Source organism: Cibotium barometz, chromosome 2 (genome assembly GCF_041138505.1).
Source record: "Cibotium barometz isolate CiBa-2024 chromosome 2, ASM4113850v1, whole genome shotgun sequence".
NCBI classification, from domain to species: Eukaryota; Viridiplantae; Streptophyta; class Polypodiopsida; order Cyatheales; family Cibotiaceae; genus Cibotium; species Cibotium barometz.
In genome coordinates, this window is record NC_141047.1 from 15,352,879 (window position 1) to 15,373,651 (window position 20,773).

Here is a 20,773-nt window from a genome sequence, read left to right on the forward strand (position 1 = left end):
TAACATCCAAAGCACACTTCTCACTTTGAAGCTCTTTCCTCTGCATTCTTATGTTATGATCTCTTGTGTAGAGGATCATATCTACTCACTTATTACCATTTCACACTATAGCTACATGCTATTGGATTGGAGTTATTCCTCTTGATGGTATGGGACATCAAGGTAGAGTTATTTCTCTTGATGGTATTGGATTAGAGTTATTCCTCTTGATGGTATGGGACATCAAGGTAGAGTTATTTCTCTTGATGGTATTGGATTAGAGTTATTCCTCTTGATGGTATGGGACATCAAGGTAGAGGTATGATGTATTTCATTATATTTCATGTGTGCATCCCTTGGGCTCGGGGGTGGTTGGGTGGATGAGTTTATACCCGATTTATGCATGTTTATGCATAACAATTATCTAGAGAGATCTTGGAGTTTTAACAGTGGTATAGGAGCAATCTCTAGTTAATTGTTGTTGATTTTTTCTTATTTCTAGTTAATAAAAATGTTATTTTGTTGATTTGTGGTGATGATTTACATGTGGATTGTCGATATGGCGATTGGAACGCATGTTATTACTATTCAATGGACGAATCGACGTTGCAGGGGAATTTCGTGAGTTTAATGCTATTTTTTTCTATTTTTTATGGTTTAAAATAAGCATTAATGGAAATTTCTACAAAAATATCACATATTTTATTGTGGATATTTTTTGGTAGAATGGATTCCCTAAATTTCTAGAATTTTAAGAAAATTTTTGAGTATTTTTATGGTCAAAAATGTATTTTTTATACTTTTTTGTGGATTTTTCCGTGGGTATGGGATAAAATTTTTGTCGATTTTCTTTTAAAATGCAGTAGGGAGGGACAACATGTTGATGCATGAAATGCTCTCCCATGTGCGTGGGATCCTCTCCGCCTCTCAATTCTGATTTTTCTCATCTTTTTTCCTCTCCCACCGTGTAAACTCCTTTTAAAAGGAATTTTTAATTAAATATTAATCATAATTAATGCTTAATTATAATTAAGTATAGGTTTAATTAAAAACTTTAATCAAATGATTAATTAAGGTTAAGCTCTTTGTAGTAACAGAGAGAGAAGGAGGGGAAATTGAGTGGAGAAGATGGAGAGGAGAAAAGGAGTGGAGATGGACAGGAGAGGTTCTCACCTCTCCTCCATTTTTCTACGCATAGGGTCGGCGGTGAAAAACGACCCCCCCCCCAAAAAATTTTATAAGCTTTTTATTCAGCTTATAAATCTTGTTTCTTTTCATTTTTTTAAAAATGAGTTTTTTATTATTTACAAAAAAAGCTTTTGAAATTAATTTTAAAAAAAGCTTGAAAAAAGCCTAAAAATTAGAGAAAAAATGAAATATGAGGAAAAAAAATCTCTGAAAATTTCTGAAATTTTTTTCTTGGTGCCTTTTGGCTTTTCATCTTCTCGGAAATCTTTTGGCTTTTTGCTTTCTCGAAACCTTTTAGCTTTTCGAATTCCGAAAAATATTTTGACCTTCCGTATTCCGTCACATGAATGAGCTAGTGTAGCAAATTAACAGGAGTTTAAAATTATTGAAAGTAAATCAAGAGTTCGCAAGGTGTCAAAGGTTAATCAAGGTTTATAACTAACCTAAGTCAAGAAAAATAACCAAGCTTAATAAATAAACAGATGACTACACTGTGTCTACTCTAAGAACAAGTTAATACCACGAGCCTAGGGACACAAGAAACATCAGAGTTACATGAGCCTTTTGCCTTTATTTTTTTTTATGCACGTGACAATTTTTACACACAATGGTGACCTTCCTAAAGCAAAACTAACATCGATCCTGGTACCATGTTTAACACAAGGCATTATCCAGGAATCTATTAGCTCACTTTGGGCAAGGCTACCCCCTACCAACCAAGGCATCGGTCTGGAGTAGAATACTCCTCGCCTACCAAGTATCAATAAGGCGATAGGCCAACATTAAAGCACATCATAGACTTGTATTGCCATTTATTGTAGGCTTTTTTTTTTAAATCTATTTCTTTTGATCTTCGCTCTTAAACTATAATTTGTCTTGCATCCTTTCGACAAAGGGGTAAAAGCTATGTCCTAGAGGTCAACACACACATGGCCAGGTGTCAAACATTAAGATGGTTTGACCCTATACCTAAGACAATCGTATTCCAAGGTTAACTAAAGACGTCATGCATTCTCAGGAATATATCCAATAAGGTTAAGCTCATTAATGATTTACACTAGCACGTCAAGCAACTTCAAAAACTAAGTAGTACATTGACAATTTCCATGTGGTCATGCATTATAGTTCATGCAATTAATTGAACAGAAAAAACGAAAGAGAGTGGGTATGGAAGAATTACACCTGTATTTTGGAGATCTCCTTGATTCGATGAGAGAAATGCCCGCAATTTGATGAGATATTTATGTATGAGTGTTGCGGCTATCTCAGGACTTGAAAGCGAACCCACCTCAAACTTTTCAACCTGTACAATAAACTAACAAGCACTATACCTTGAGAGGCACATCAGTGTGAAAAATTAAAGACTCGTTTAAGGAATCTAAACTAGAAAAAACTTGAAAACACTAACCTACCTACCAGTCACCACACTACTACTGAGGATACGGTAAGAGAATGTTGTAGAGTCCTAGCTCTAGCCCTAAGGCTAAGCCTCTATCTGCATCATCCAAATAAATAAAGTCAACCTCAGTAGTGCCATGAGTTTCATCCGTCCATTCATCATTGTCAGATATTTCGTTTTCATTTTCCCATCCACATAAACTCATCAAGAATGTAACCATGCGAGGATAGTCATCTTGTGGAAAAGAAAAGCATTAGGCTATCGGGGATATTTCCTCTACGGAGTAGGGGTCAGTCATGGTCAATTGGCGAATTAGCCATTCTAATTCCTTAACATTTTCCTCTCTGGCTAGTACATCTATATGATCCCATTCAGTTTCAATTATAGGATAGCACATGTGAAATATCTGAGAAAGGTACAGATGATACCTCTCACCAAAGGTGGGAGTGGATGAAGTGTATGATGATCGTGCATCTGCCATATCTGCAAACACAGATATAGCATCAGTAGGTTTATGACAGGTCAATCTAGTTCTTGATTGGATACGGATATTTCTCCTCTTTTTGTGCTCTTGCTCTTTTTACTATTTTTTCTTTATTTTTTTTAAAAAAAATATATGAAGCTATATATATACATCCCCTTGAATTTGGCAATTACATGGTCCGGGGAGAAGGTTAAGGAGGAAGCATTAGAATGTCGAGCGTGAGTACATGCTCCCCCTTTCCTTGGGTAGATCATATTATTTGCAATGATGTTGCAGCCTCTTGGAACCAATTTGTCCAGCGGGTCATAGGTTGTGATGTGGGCAGATAGCTTTTTATGACCCTTGTGGCCACATCCAATTGCAGAGATGGTAGTGTACGCTCCCATTGACGAATGGAGGAAATGGTTTCTGACGATACTATTACAAGGGGAGACGTAGAGTCATCGGTTTTTTGTTGGGTGTTGACAAGAGTAGGTGTAGAGCATGAAGACACTTTTATATCAATGTGTGCCTGGCATGAGGAGGTAGAAGCTTCATGTGGCTCCCCCCTTCCTGAGCTAGGTGGTATTGATCGATATCGTTTGGGAATCCAAACTAACTCTGGAAGAAGTGGTGCGGAGCACTCTGTTACCTTTCCCTTACCACAGTCTTGAATTGTCATTGGGGTGGCAACAATTGGTTTACAAGGTTTTATAGGTGATGTAGAGGGATTCACCTTATGTTTAGGGACCCAAATGTGGTCATTCCCCTCGTAGTACCCTTGGGCTACTAATAATTTTTTAGGGATCCATCGCGTTGTTACATTGCCCTTTCTTGGGTGGGTAGCTGCTTTCCTTTTACGAGGCTTCTTGGTGGCTGAACGAGATTGAGCAGGGGAAGTAGTTATTGACGAAGCTTTTGGGACCCATTTGTATGTGTTTTTTGGCATAGTAAGCGGAGCTTTAAAGACCACCCTGCATGTTTCCACTCTTAGCGTTGAAGCTTTAGAGGGGTGGCAAACAATCAAAGATGGTTTTGCCACTGGATTTTGTGATTTTTCATTATCTAACATTTTGTCCAGGGTTGATGGCTTAGGAGCGGGATTTTGAGCGGTCAGACCTAGTGTTGGTTCTTGCGTTGTGACTCGTCTAATTGCCCAATCGATATTGCACTTGGTGGCCATCATCCATTTGCGCCCTAAGTTTACAGTGCCTTCCATAGTACCAGCAGGCATAACCAAAAAGCTTTGAATTACGGTCCCCTTATCATAGGCAACCGAAGTGTGCAGAATTCCTGAGACACGGGTTTTCTTCTTGTTGATACCTTGAACTTGGATAGCACTCTTGGATAAAGGTGGTTTTCCAAGTTGACACCACATGCCATATGATAGCAAATTGTGTTGCGCTCTTGTATCCAATAATGCATTATACAGCACCTCTCCGTAAGGACTCTGTAACTCAATTGGGTATCTTAGAGGTGGGTCAGATTCCAGTGAATCCTCGTCTGCCTCCTCGAAAAATGCTTGTGTAGTCCCCAAGTTGGCTTCTCGTTGGCGCCTAGCATGCTGTTGACGTTCTTTGGCTTCAACTCTTGCTTGTATTTTCTTAAGCTCAGTTTGTTCTTTAGCTGCCTTCTTTTAATGGATTGCATATAACTCCTCTTGGCTTAGGGGGTCATAGTATCTTTTGAATTTACTCCCATTAAATGGTTTCAACTCCCTCGAGAGTCTCCACTCTGATGGTACCTTGCGGGGTAATTTATGGGGTCAGGCATTCCCTCACTAAACATTCTTTCAAGCAAAAAGGGTGTTTGCCCACTTCCTGATGTCCTATCCTCACTTTCTTCCCTAATGATACTAGGTATAGCTAACGGTGTATGGCTCCTGTGAGGCTGAACTTGCGTAAGAAACACTGTATCTGGAATTTTGATTTTTCTCGAGTTTGGTTCCAGTTCTCTTTGTGTTTCTTCCACCAAACCCCTTAAGTGTTGCACTTATTCAATCTCCTCAACTGGGTCGATGTGCTCCCTTGATTTGGTTGCATCTGAGTAGTGATCTTCTGTAGCCTATTAGGGCACTCCGCTACATGATGCGGTCCACCACAATCATAGCATTGAAGAGGTGGTCTCCTCGCCAAGGTATTAAGGTTTTGCCCTCTTGTGGCGAGAGCAGCCGCTTGATATACAGGCTTGACTTGCCCGAAATGATCCTCCATGTAGTACTGGGGAATCATTTCAAACGTATCAATCCCATATGGAGCAGTGGGGTCTATCTCCTCTTCATAATCCCCACACACACTATGTGACTCACAACCCATCTGGTTTATTCGGGTAATCCTTGGATGTGGAGGTTGTGGTCCTAGCACTGGCGGTGGTAATGGCACAGACCTGACTACATTCGGATTCCTTGGAACTATGTGCTGTGACGGTTGCTCGACAGGTTGTGCAGGCATTAGCGCGGGTACTTGAGGTGTGTTTGACCAGGCTAGTGGTGCTTGATTTGCCAACATTCGCTTAAGTACTAGACAATCTTTAGATTGATGGCCATACTTACCACATGCATTGCAATTCCCATTGAATTTAACTCTGAATGTGGGACATTCACTCGTGCTATGTGGTCCTAAGCACACCAAACACCATTGTTGCTCTCTCCTTGGGTACATATGGCTATTCTGAGGAGCTCGATTACCCCTAAAGTATTCTTGGAGAGCCTTAGTAAGGTCGGTCACAGACATTTCAGATATCTTGGGCTCCTTGGCAATGGGTTTTACCGTCATTGGCTCGTGCCTAGATACTTGCGAACTAACGGATTTTGTCTCCGAAGACACCTTTTTACCTGCAATCATCAAGTTGTCTTCTAACTGGATTGCATTGGCAGTGATGACTGCTTCCCACGTTGTAAGACCTCTAATGACTAGGCCATTGTATATGTCCTCATGGCGCAATCCCCGAATGAATCTATCGAGCTGTTTGTTATTATTGAAGCGCTCATCGGGAGTGCAACGAGAATTTAGATGCTTCAATCGACTTATAAAGTCTCTCACTGACTCCCCTTCTTCGCGTTCAGCTTTTTGGAGTTGAGATGCTACTCCCCAAAGCACACCCTCACATATGTATTCTTTCAAGAACAATCTCTTGAGAGTGGGGTAGTGAGTGCGCTCTTCAACTCCTATCACCTAGGTGAGCAGGCATAGCTGGTGGAGGCACTTCTGGGATAGCCTGGCTGATAGGAGTTGGTGTTGGTCTGAGTATGTTGGCAAATGACGTAGGATATGATATGTGACTAGGCCTAGCTCCTCTTGGATAAGGATTGTGATAAAGCAGTCGGTCATGGAGCATACGCCATTGGCATACTGAGAGGCGTAGGAGCTACATGAGCATGAGTAGCGATAGGTACATATGGTTGATAGGCACTGGCACGCACTGTTGTATGTACTGTTCCACTAGGTAGCGGCGTCGTACTAACTATAGCGGTAACAGGTGCACTTTCCATTATGCTCATCATTGGGGTAGGCATTGCGGATTCCCTAATGGAAAGTTGAGCCAAGGTTGGAAAGCTAAAGTTACTGCTCGTGGGCTCAACCTGCATTGAGACTCCAGGCGAAACAACATACGAAGGGTCTATGGGACTCACCGAGAGAGTCTCCAATTGTGATAGGGTTGGTTGTTTGGCCTTGCCCGTATCCAAAAACCTCATAGGGCCAGTGGAAACTAGGTTCACTCCCCTATTTTGCCTCTCAATTTGGATAATTCTATGAATAACCTCACATATCATTTGCTGTTGCTCTTCTAGATTAGTGGCGCTAGATGTAGATCGTAGGACTTCTAACCAACCCACATGGTATGTGTAACCCGTGTATAGGTCCGTTAGAGTCTCTGTGTGTAGATCATATTCCCAATTTTCATTGAGAAATATCCCATCCAGACTTGGTGTGCCAAACGGTTCTCTTGAAGTGGACGCAATGACACTTCTTATGGGTTGGCTTCTAGGGACCTCTACTTTAGGAAGAGCATCGGAATGTGGTAGCTCAGTAGGGCCCTCATTAAACGAATTGGGTAGAATATCCACATGGACACTCCTTGGGAGGGTAGGGTCCACATGAGATGTGAATGGGTATCGTTTAAAGGATCCTAGCATGCTTTACAGCACCGTGTTCGCCTATCCAAAGCTCTTGTGGTCTTCAAAGCAGTCCGTTTCCCTATGGGGGAAAGGGCAAAAGCCTATTTGCTTGTGGAGGGAAGGGTGAGGGCTTTATCCCACATGCTCACACTTTACTCCTTGGGGAGTGGGCTACATCCAGGGTCAGGATCAATTGGGGGTTTTTCTTTTCAAATTTTTTTTCTCTAATTAAAAAATCTTTCCTCTCCACATGTTTGGTTTTTTCTTTAAAAATAAAATTTTATTTTTTATTTTTTATTTTTTATTTTTTGAAATTAATTTTTTTAAAGATAAGTTTTCTAGGGTTTCTTTCTGGGGTTCAGCCTTGGTCGCGGTGCAGTTCGCACACAGCACAGGTCTGCTGGGGATTCAGAAATCCACCTTACACGCAGAAAACCAGATAACAGAATGCACGCCCACACGCGAAGCGAAAAAATAACAAAAGAAACAGAAATGCAGAAGACAAATTGCAGAAACAGATTGCAAAACACGGAAACACCTCAACAACAAACACACAGTCGCTTTCCTACAGTGTAAATTAAGCTTCGCGCAGCAGCCCGAGTTGCAAACTGGAGCTTGGTGCAGGGCAACTCCCCGGCAGCGGCGCCAAAAATGTGCGCTTTTGCCGCACAGGTCGTATAGCTGGTGAACACCGTATGCGAGCCACGAATGGCTGCAAGCATACAACCAGGAAAGCAAGCTCAAACAGAATGCAAAAGGTGTGTCACTCACCGCTCAACCGCCGCTTTGAAGGATTCCCGCGTCACAGTGAAGAAGGAGCCGCCCTCGCCGCTCTACCGCCTCTCCGTCGCCGTGCCGCTACACAGTGCTCGATCGCTCTCACTCTCTCTCTCTCTCTCTCTCTCTCTCTCACATGCAGGAGAAGGAAACCAAGGAGATAAGGCAAGAGCACTCTTGTATTCACAACACATGAGAATGAGGATTTTAGGGTTACATTTGACTCTTATAGGTGACTTGGCCGTTCACACTTGGGCGCCCATACATGGCCGGCCGATCCTAACCCTTATCCTACTGATATTCAAGGTGCGCCTCTCATCGGCGATCACCCAATCCCTTCATCCTTAACATATGGTGCCGACAAGCCCAGCCCATGACTCAGAATATTTAAATTAATGACGTAAAACATAGTACGTCTCAATGTCCGTCATAGGTTAACATGCAACAAGACTTCCTTCTTTCCGATGATGACATTGAGCAGGTGATGCATGCCTTCATGCTCACAATGGCCATGCTTGAAGATTGATTGAAATCTTTGAAGCCGCTGAGTTACTATAGTCAAGGTTGTCGCTTGGTTCACTGTGCACCATGTGTGCTTCTTTCTCACTTAGAAGCTTCCTTTCCTTCAAATACAAGCTACTATAGTTTTGGCTACCTTCCTTCTCTAGATGGCAATGCCTCACGATCTTGTCTTCCTCTTGCAACTTAGCTCTAACTGTTGTGCTGCCTTCTTCAAAACAGTAGAGTGCCTCCTCATTTTGATCATGTTTGGAAAATCCTGCCAATAGAGCACTCCACGAGACCATGTCTCAAACTTGAAGCATGTCACACCTCCAATGACTTCCACTACCAATAGTTCCCCTCTTCTTGCTGTAATAAGCTTTGCCTCTGCAACCTCTTTTGTGAGGTTTTAGCCAATAACTTGGCAATATTGAGTTCCCCATTGAGCTCCAAATTTTCATGCTCTCCTCTTGCATGCCAAAACTACTACAAGTGTGCTTTTCACATGGTCTCTTAAACGAAACCATAGGTGCATATAAAGTAAAAATGAATGCTCCAATAGCATCCACAACTAGCTCATCTTCCATGAGAAAATCAATGAGCACAATCCTTCCATAATGCTCCACTTGGGCTCCAATCAGCCCACTATTGCTTTTCTTCACACGAACAAGCATGCACCTCACATCCTTGCCAAATTGCAAGGTACTAAGGGATTCAAACAGCCCAAAATAGCAACCCCTTTCCAAAATTTCATGAGGCAAAACTCACAAAACCAACCTTCTTGAGACACCCTTTTCCGAATTCTTTTATGTGGCTCTCAACATTCACACATCTTATGTGGCATTCTTATCTTACCACAATATCTTGCACCTCTAGGGTGCTTTCCCACATACTCAACCAAATAACCTGTTCATTTTACATTGCACATTTCAACACAAGCTAATTTAATGGGTGGAGAAAGAGCTACTATGTTCGACTTAACGAGTTACAAAAATTATATTGGCACAATCCCTCTACATCCAGAGCTTCATCCAAATATTCATGGGCCTACCGCCATGAAGTATCTATCCTAGAATGCCCCATGACTTAACACAACAAGCCCGGAAGGACTAACAAGCTCCATACTCTCTCTACCTAACTTACCACCGTGATTCAGCAAAATCACAACCATGATTATGTAGAATCATGTCAACTAACTTTGTCCTATCCTCATCATGGAGGGCTACAATCAATTACCCCATGTCTCCCAAGCCCCATCTACCTCCTTATTGGCCAACACACCACTGTCTTGAAACCGTGATTCTTCCTCGTCGTGATTCTCATGTCTACATAATCACGCCTCACAAAATGATATGAAAATCATCTCTACACAAGCACGGTAAGGTTACATGCTTAGATTTCACAGAATCAAGTCCCTCTTAGCAATATTATTCGGCGTGATTCTTGATAATCACCGTTAGGTTTGACATGATCACACTAACCTTGACGTGATCACGCCGACCATTGTTATGATCATGACTCAAATTCTAAGACCGATAAAATCATCCCACATGTCATCACCATAATTCACCCAGCCGCCATGATCCCCCTGGCCATAAACAGTCTATTTTTTCATTGTTAGCATACTTTTTAAAATCTTTGTCTTTCAATTTCACTATTTTCATGGAGCTCTTCATCATCGTGTGGTGCTCCTCGCTTGCTCTCTCCATGTCTGCACTCCCTCTCACCATTAGCACCACACCACTCAAGTAGGACTCATGGTCCTCTGCTCTTTTTTGGTTGGTTGATTTTGTTTGTTTGGTTGTTTCATTCCAGCTAGTTTCATGGTCTTGTTTTCCGAAACCTTGTAAGCATTTTCATGGTTATGATTTTTAAATATTTCCATATTCTTTCACATGTTGATATCAAGGTCTATCAAATCTTTTTCACCCTCATGTCAAGGTCTATAATCTCTGAACACTTTCCTACATCAACCCCAACCTGTTGTGATTTTGCAGTCTACGAAATCACAGCATCCAATTCATAATGTATATGTATATGTATATGTATGTATGTGTAAATGTAAATGTACATATATGTGTAAATGTAAATGTAAATGTATATATATGTGTGTTATACATACACACACATGTACATATATGTATATGTGTGTGTATGTATGTAGATACATACATACACACACGTATATATATGTATACATGTGTGTATGTATGTAGATACATACATACACACACATATACATTTGTATATGTGTGTGTGTATGTATGTATATATGTATATGTGTGTGTATGTATATATGTATATATGTATACGTGTGTATAAGTATATATGTATATTTATGTGTGTATATATGTATGTATGTATGTCTATGTATGTATGTCTGTATGTATGTGTGTGTGTGTGTATATATTTACATATACATACATAGATATATGTATTTATATATGTGTAAATGTATCTGTGTGTGTGTGTGTGTGTGTGTGTGTGTGTGTGTGTATAGATATATATGTTGTGTATATATGTATGTATGTATGTATATGTTTATATGTATGTAGGTATGTGTTTGTATGTATACACACACACACACACACGCATGGACACACTCACAATGTTAATCACAAAAATATCAATGTGTTAATATAAATATACTTTACCATATTATATTAAAACAGGGAAAAGGAAAAGGGATAAAATGAAGCAAAAGTTGGATAGAAAGGGAAATATTACATATATTAACATTCCATATGTTTTTTTATGTTTTATAAAAGTTATTTTTTTAAAGCATGCCTCTACTAAGACCAATAGAACATAAGGCTATGTCATAAGTGTATATTTATGCAAGCAATAAACATATTCTGATCCTTAGTTTTTTTTTACACGCCTTCAAGACCAAAAGAACATAAGGCTATGTCATAAGTATATATTTATGTGGGCAAAAAAATTACAAATATCAATTTCAATGCTTCCTTAATATGCCACTTACTAACTCTGCAACCCTTTGATCGTGGGAAAAGCTTGTGGGAGAGATCAACCAAATTTTTATGTGTTTGCACATTAAGCATTATGGGTGATATCCTAAATTCACTCATTTAATCGTGAAATATCAAAGAATATTCTTGGAGGGAGACTAAGTCAAAGTCTTGATAAAATACCAACATCTAGAATAGCAAACAACTTTTGAATAAGCACCAATAAAAATAGAGAATCTCTCTCTCTCTCTCTCTCTCTCTCTCTCTCTCTCTCTCTCTCTCTCTCTCTCTCTCTCTCTCTCTCTCTCTCTCTCTCTCTCTCTCTCTCTCTCTCTCTCTCTCCGTAATAGAAGATATATTACCAAAAATTACTTTACAAATGGCCACATGGCCTTCGGGTGATGTACTAGCTTTCCCTCACTAATTACTCCGAACCATAGGTGTAACTCGGAGTACCCTCATCCAATATATAGCCTTGTCATTCTCCACCGAATGAGCTAACCCAAGGAAGAGGTTTGCCACAATAGTAGCCCTTTTATATGACCAATGTGAGCTGTAATACCAACTTTTGCATCAAATAGAAGGCATTCCTAGAGTTAGCCAGATATGCCACAAACCTATCCACCTGAAAAAATGAAAGAAAACTTAATATTATGGGTTATTTGGCCCATTTGGAATCTTGTCAAAAATCCAGTCTTTAATCTTTACGAGCCTATCTGTCAATGGAATCCATATGTGGGAAAGAAAATCCCACACCTTCTTTGCCACCGGACATGAAATGAAAAGATGTGGGCATGTTTCCAAGCATGTAATCCAAAACACACAATTACTAGAAGCAATCCACCGCTTTTGCAACTGGTCCCCCAATGGTAGGCCTCCAACTAGCATGCGCCATAGAAACACCTTCCCTTGATATGGAATCTTAGTCCACCAGCCCTGTAAGATTACTTCCTTCCACCAGGCCCTACTTTTCCTGATGTTCCATACCCTATTAGCCTTCTTAGTGATCTAATGCTTCTCTCTCTCTCTCTCTCTCTCTCTCTCTCTCTCTCTCTCATGTCCAATTCCTTTATTTTCTACCCAGCCTCCTCCTCCTCCTCCTTAAATATGCAAATCATTATTTAAGTTCTTTGTTCATAATAAGCACTAGACGACCTCTTTGAAGATAGGTAAAAATACCAAATTTTTCTCCATAGGAATTTTCATTAAATTTTTTGTTAGCTTTTGCAAGTTATTACGCTACTCGAATTGGATGGATTTTGCTATAGCTACAATTTTTTATAGGAAAAGGATCCATTACATCCCACTAAAAGTGATTCTAATTTAAAACTACACAATGGGGATTTTGAATATTAGACTATATCTTTAGCCCATAGGAATGAACTAATGGATGAAGGGCATGAACTTCCAATTTCATCACTTGATAAGGTTGAAATTTTTTTTATTTTATTAGTATTAATATTTTTATATGTTGGGGCATTAATTTATTTTCTTTAGGTCTATGCATTACAATCTTATCTCAAGAGCTAAGTGTTCATATTATACAGCTTATATAGGAAAGTGTTCATATTATACAGCTTATATAGGAAAATGTTCATATTATGGAATCTTATATAGGAATAGATTTAGCTCATTATGAGATAATGATCGTAAATGACCTTTTTGTTTCTTTTCACACCTTCCCTACCCACCCCTTATAGGGTAAAAAATAAACAATAAAGTGCTAGTTTTTGCTGCCTTTGTTTGTGAGGGTGAAAAAACTTGCCAAAAAATGTGCATAAAAATATATATATAATAGCATATACATTCCTTGCTTAACAAGGTGCTGGGGAATATATCTACATTTAGAACAACTATGTTGGTGTTAACACAGGGAACTCTTCTTGAACTCCAACATCATGTAGGCTCTAGTACCCACAAGTAATGAAACCATGGTGGTGTTAGCATGGGGCATTGTTCATGAACTCCATCACATAGGCTCTCGTACCCACAACAAGTACTTTATCATTATTGTTCTCAAGTCTAAGCCACTAGTGGAATTAGAATGGTCAAGTAATTGTGTCTATAGTTTTGTAAGATGGGAACTAGATATTCAATAACCCAATAATCTAAACCACTAGTAGAATTAGAATGCTTAGGTAATTGTGTCTATAGTTTTGTAAGATGGGTAACTAGATATTTAATAACCCACCAAGTGTGGTCTCAAAGCACGTACCATGTGCATAGTATCCATCTTTTGAGAAAATATTGATATTTGAATACCCAAGTTCTCACAAGATCTATAAGGACAATAAATCCAAGTGTGGATATTTGGTCTTAAATTTGGTTTGTGTTAGAAGTGTTAAGTCTCTCTGCTTTTCTTGTATAAAAATGACATTGCGTTTTAAGCACTAAGAAGATGGAATCTCATTGAGAAACCCATTGCTTAAACAACTTGTACTTAGTGGTTTATAACCATGATAAAGATAAGGGTTTGAGTGATAATTTCCAAGTTGATAGTCCTCTTAATTCTGTTGTAGCTCTTATGAAGTAATAAGTCACCTTGTTTCTTATTGTATGACATGTGGAGTAATGCTCTTCTTCTATTCATTGTTTTTTTCAATGCTCGTTCAAGGAAACAAGCATAACTTATCAAAAAAATTATGGCATTGATGTAAATTTAAGCATGTGGAGCTTTACTTAGGGGATTCTTCATTATTATTGTTTCATTGTATAAACAAAGGTAATAGCTTGCTTGGTGGTGGCATTAATGTTAGCCTAAGCATGATGAACACTAGTTAATGATTCATTTTTATCCTTTAGAAAGAAATAAAGACAAGTTTTGAAATGACATGGGATTGATATAAAACAAAGCATGCACAACACTAGTAGCTTGATGATTTAAAATGATTAGTACAAGGAAGTACAAGGGAGATATAAAGATTTGGGTATATGTTATTATGTTTACAAAGAATATAACTTGGTAAGCATAGTAAATGTGGAGTACTTGTAGGGCTCCACTAATTGGTTTCCATTACTAGGGCAACACAACCATCATGGTTGCAATTAAGGTGGCACTAATTATGGCTATGTTTATGGCTTGGGATGTAACTTAGGTTATGGGTAGCACAATTATGATGGTGGTGGTTATTGTTATGGATCCAACCATGTCAAAGCCACGAGCAAGGTGGTTATGGATCCAACCATGTCAAAGCCACGAGCAAGGTGGTAGTGGTGGTAGGCATAGTTGAGGGTTTCTAGGTGATGGGTCATAACATAGGCCAAGTTTTGAAATGCCTCCAGACACACACAAGAGTGGTGACCCTGGACTCTGCATTTTCTTCACACATGATAAATGCAATCCCTAACTGCATGGTCGTACTAGCTACAATATTGGCATGGCACACAATTGCTTGAGCGGTGCTTTATACTGCCACAATGATGTAGAAATTCAGAACACACAAACAGAAGGGGGGGGAAAGGAAACTCAAATGAACAAAACATGGCTGAAATAACTGGAAACGCCTATATTACTTATATTTCTTGCTTCATTACAAAATCAGCTTTGCTTCTTAAAGTGGCCAATTAGTTACATGCATAGATATGAAAGACATCCGATGAACAACTAGCTAAACATGCATCCTAATAACTAAGGTGTGAACCTGCCACCATCGACAATGTGTCTATTAAATGTAGAGCCCATGGGTATGTTGCAAGTGTTGTGCATGGGTATAATGCTAAAGGTGTGCCCGTGTAGAAGCTTCTTCCAAAGAAATCTCCAACACATTTATTTCTTTGAGTCTTTTAATTATGCTTTTTTGTAATCTTTTTTCATGCAACTTAAGTGTGGCACCCTAGGACATGGGTTTTACACCAACTTTGGGCCCATAAAGAATTTAGATAGTAGTAGAGGGACTCAACATGGGGTGAGACTTACCAACTGCATTGGTTCCAAAGATATCACAAATGTCATAGAAATACATGACAAAGGGCTTGCGGGAAAGCCAATGATTGAATTGGCGAATGATCTCAAAGGGTTTCCAAAATGTAATATCTAGAATATCTTTGAAAGTGATGACCAATGTATGGCCATGGACATATTTAACCACCATGACTTAAATTTGGGACCTTCATTGAGGTTGAAGACCAATTGCTTGTTCGTTGGTTCTTGCACCTCCTTAAGGATGAGGATAATAAGCTGGAAGAACTAGCATGTGGCTAGCAGAGTTGAGGGCCTTGGTATAGTAGATGCCATTGAAGTTCTTGGGCACCTCCTTAAAGATGGGGATAATGAGCTTGAAGAATTGACATGTGGCTACTATAGGAGGGGCAAGAACCTGGTATAGTTGAGGTCATTAAAGTTCTTTATTCGAAGCCTCCTTAAGGATGAGGATAATGAGCATGTGGAAGAACTAGCATGTGGCTACTATAGTGGGGTCAAGGACCTTGGTATAGTAGAGATCAATAAAGTTATTTATTCAAAGCCACATCTTTATAGTGGTGAGTGGTGTGGGGCCACCAATGTATGGGAAGTTATAGATAGACCTTTTTCCTTCCATGCACATGAATTTTCACTAGGACTACCTTGTACTTGGGGTCAATGTGGACTACTATGGATGTGGACATGTATCACATTTAGTGATCACACTAAGTGGTGCAACTCAGGTTAGACTCCAATATGACCTGCAATTGGATAGTGCCTATGATCAACAAAGTGACAGGCTCCTCTATGTGCTATAAGTTCCACTAGGCAAATGTGGACTACTGTGGATGTGGCCATGTGTCACATTTAGAGATCACTAATAGGGTGGCGCTACTCGGGTTAGACTCCAATACAACCTGCGATTGGATAGTCCCTAGGATCAACAAAGTGACAGGCTTCTCTAGTCTGCTATAAGTTCCACTAGGCAAATAGAAGATCCATGTGTTGATTCACCAGATGGATTTTGGTCATGTCAAAGGGTGTATCCAAGTGGTTATGGACGCTACCATGGGGAATGTAAGATCTCGCATAGTGGGCAAGTATGTGAGCTAATGTTCATGGTGGAAATGAAAGGACACCATTGGGTCCTTCCCATCATCTTCATTGATAGTGGTGCCTCATTGAGATTTGGCCTCGTATGGAATGATTTGAGGATGGTGGGGGCTCATGAATGTGGTTAATGAGGTGGTTGAGTTAGGGGATAAGCTCTAGGCTTTGGAAATGAACTGTGAAGAATTGTGGAGTGAGTAGAGGCTCTACCAAATGGTGTGGACAGATTAACAAGAGGGTTATGGGTGGGGTGTAGAGTTGGGCCGATTGGAGTGGTGGTGGGTGGGGTGGTCTTGGAAGCACTTCTAGCAGTGTTTGGGTTTGGCTCCTAGGTGGTTACTTTTCTATCCAAATGTTAGAAGAATGAGACAGATTTGCGTGTGCATCTTCTCTAGAAGACTACCTTGGTTTCCTTCTAATGATTCTTCAAGGTTATCCTCTTTGTCTTCAAGCTTGTGGCTTTGAAAAAGGTCATAGGCCTCTTGTGCCTTGTTAATGGAGAGGGCTTGTTGCAAGTAAGCCACATGGACTGTATGAATGGTGGCAATGGTGAGGTCTTGCTTGAGGTAAGCGTAGACTATATGATATAGCCAGAGTATGCCTTCCATGTTGTTTTGGTTTTTAGGCATGTTATAAAGCTGGTGGTAAGTATACATTCACTACTTAGTGAACAAGGGTCTTCATGGCTAGCATTACCAAGTGAAGTGAATCTTCGTGAGAGTAGGGAAGTTGAGTTTGGGTGGTGCTGTGAGATCGAGGAAGTGATCTTCCTAGATAATGAGTGTAGAATTCATGAACAAGTGGCACCACGTGGTGAGGTTGGACATAAACCACCCAAATGGATGGTATGAATGGTGGCATCTCCAATGATGAGGTTTTGCTTGAGGTAAGTGTAGACTATATGATATAACCAAAGGATGCCTTCCAGGTTGTTTTGGTTGTTGGGCATACTATATAGCTTGAGGTAAAAGTAGACTTTTAGTACTTAGTGAACAAGGGTCCTCCTGGCTAGCATGGCCAAGTGAAGTGAATCTTCATGGGTAGGGAAGTTGACGTTAAATAAAATAAATAAATCAAAAAACACATTTTGATCTAATGTGAATCATTTTGTGTACATATTTTGCATTCGTGTGATGTAGGTCATGTATCATATAAAAAATAAATTATATCACATATTGATCTCTTGTAGATTATTTTGTATGCACATATTAATATCTTGGGTATCAACTTGTGTATTATTTTGATCTCTTGTAGATCATTTTGTGTACAAATATTAATATCTTGGGTATCAACTTGTGCTTATCCCAAAGCTTGAAAATGTTAGTAAATTATATTTTATCTTCTTGAGATATTATGTATGTTTATTTTTGTATCTTTGAGACCCTCAAATATAGTTCTTTGATGCGGCATGTATTGGTAGCGAAAGGTCTATGGAATGTTATGGTTGATACTGTGAAACGTTTTAATTCCTCTGATGAACATGATGTAGAAGGAACATCTACATAGACTTAGTTTCACATGGTACACTACCACATGATAGCACACCTCCTGTGTAGGAACAAACAAAGTGGGATGGGAGAGATGTGTAAGCATATGCGTTGCTTGCTTTGTCGGTCAAGAGGAGTACCATTCCTCACATTCGGTCATGTAGGACTGTTAAACATGCTTGGGATGTACTTGCATTATTGTACCAAGTACATAATAAAGCACGCGTTGCTTATCTATGCAAGCAATTAGAGTCAGAGCATATGAATGAGGAAGACTCTATGGACAATTTCCTTATAAAAATCAAGGATTTTAAGGAGCAGTTGGCCAGTGTTGATGAATTCATTAGTGTCTACTATCTTAAATGCGTTGCCGAACTCCTATTAAAGTTTTTCTTCTACCATTAGACTCATAAATGAAAGACAATCCAAATGTCTTGAAGTTTAAGGAGTTACTTTATGTGCTATTGCAAGAAGAGTAATCAAGGCAAAACAAATCTATTATGTGTATAGGAGATCAGGCTTTTACTACTAATCAACAAAGAGGCAAAGGTAAATCCTTTCCTCATGGTAGTTATATAAGCTAAAATCAGAGTCATTGGGCAAGCCTACAGACAAGGAAGGAGATAAGGAAGGCGGCAAGACAAAGAAAAAGGAAAAATGCAACTGTAGCAAGAAAGCTGGTCACTACATTAATGAGTGTAGGAAGTGGATGGAGAAGGAGAAAAAGAAAGACTCAGATATGGCTGTAGTTGATGCATTAGCATCTAATGTAAAAAACAATGAATTTGTAAACTATGCACATGATGATTGGACTTTCATTGTGCAATGTAGTTTTGACCCTGTGCAAAAGGATGTATACATGGTTGTTATAGATGTACATGTCTAGTATTTTGACAGTGGTGCTAGTAAGCACATTACTTCTTATCCCAGTTTATTCTCATCACTTTGAATTTGCTCCACAGGGAAACACGGTTACATGTGCAAATAATTCCTCATATCATGTAAAAGAAGTTGGTAAAATTGTTCTCACTACTACAAATGGTGGAACAATCATGTTCTCAGATGTATTATATGTACTATGGATTAATAAGAACTTGTTATCTGTCTCTCCCATTACTAAGGTTAGCTTAGTGGTTCAGTTTGTGATAATAGATGTATTATTCATGATCGTATAGTGACGGTAATACAATTGTTGCTTCTAGTACTTTGTCTCATGGCCTTTATAAGCTAGATACATATGAAAGACAAAAGCATGTTGTATGTACAGTTTTTGCCACAAAGGCAATGGGTGATTGTAAGTTGTGGCATACACGCTTTGGTCACTTGAACTTTGGCAGTTTGTTGCATTTACGTAAGCATATCATGGAGTTTGAGTTTCCACATCTTGGAGCCCTTATCAAGCATGTTTGTAAGGGCTATATTCTTGAAAAAATGTAGCGGCATCATTTCCCAAAGATGGTTCAACTAGAGCTATCCAAAAAAAATTACAACTTATACACAATGATGTATGTGGTCCTATGAGGATACCATCTATTAGGGGCTACCTCTATATTGTCACATCTATTAGGGGCTACCTCTATATTGTCACATTTATTGATTATTATTTCATTCATACCTAGGTATATCCATTGAAATAGAAATCAGAGGTTTTTATGTGCTTTAAGCACTTTGTTGCTATGGTTGAAAATGTATCTACATGTAAGATTGGTACCCTACATACTGATCTCAAGGGGAGGAGTATATGTCTAAGAAGTTTCATGTATACATGGCTAATCATGGGAAAAAACGTTGAGCGATACAAATCAAGGCTTATTTGCAAAGGGTTATGCATAGGAAAAAGGCATTAACTACAGTGAGACCTTTGCACCCACATGTCGTGCTTTGTATGGTCTTAAGTAGGCTCCCAAAGCATGGTATGAGAAGATACATGCATACTTAAGAAATCCATAGGGATCCTATTATTGGTGCTCATATGGGTCTTGTTATTTATAAGACTCATAGTTCTCTTGCTCGTGGTTTCTTGTCTCTACGGGCAAAGTCATCGAAAATTGTTGTACTGGTGGTGCGGTTCTTGGAGGAACTAGTTGAGGTGGTAGTATCATAGGTGGATATGGCAATTATGACCGTCTATACATACCTCGTAGTTAAGGGGTTTTGATAGTGAAGCTTATGCTTGCTAGAAATGGATATGGCAATTATGGCCGTCTATACATACCAGTTAAGGGGTTTTGATAGTGATGCTTGTGCTTGATAATGAGGATGGGGGCTGGCAAGGCTAATGGTTACCTTGGCATGTAGGGAGCATGTCATGGTGCCAAAGTCCACCCTGAGAGTTCACCTTACTAGGTTTTCTTGGTAGTTATGTCATGGTTCTGGTGAATGGTTGCTATCTAGGCCTTAGGATTGGGCCATCCATACTTGTATGATTTCAATGGCAAGTTGCACACCAAACCATACTCTTCATGAAAATAGGAGAGGGTGTCCTAATTGAGGTGCTGGCTAGGACTGGCCTTGAGAATTCCCTTGGGATTGGCCCCTGTCACCACTTCTGGCTTAAAAATGATTTATCAGATTTTTTGCCAACTCATCCAAGAGTAGATAGGAGCTATCATAAATCACATTATTCTATACTACATTACTTAATTGGGGCAATAACAAATTTTAGGATTAAAAAATAGTTAGGAGCCATCATACATCACATTATTATATACTACATTAATTAATCCTATGGTCTAGTATTCAACCTTGTGCCTTCAACTTTAATAGCCCTACTCGCAAGCCCAATCTAGGCATGCTCATAGCCCTTGAATATAGCTTACACAAAATTTTGTGTGTGTGTGTGTGTGTGTGTGTGTGTGTGTGTGTGAGAGAGAGAGAGAGAG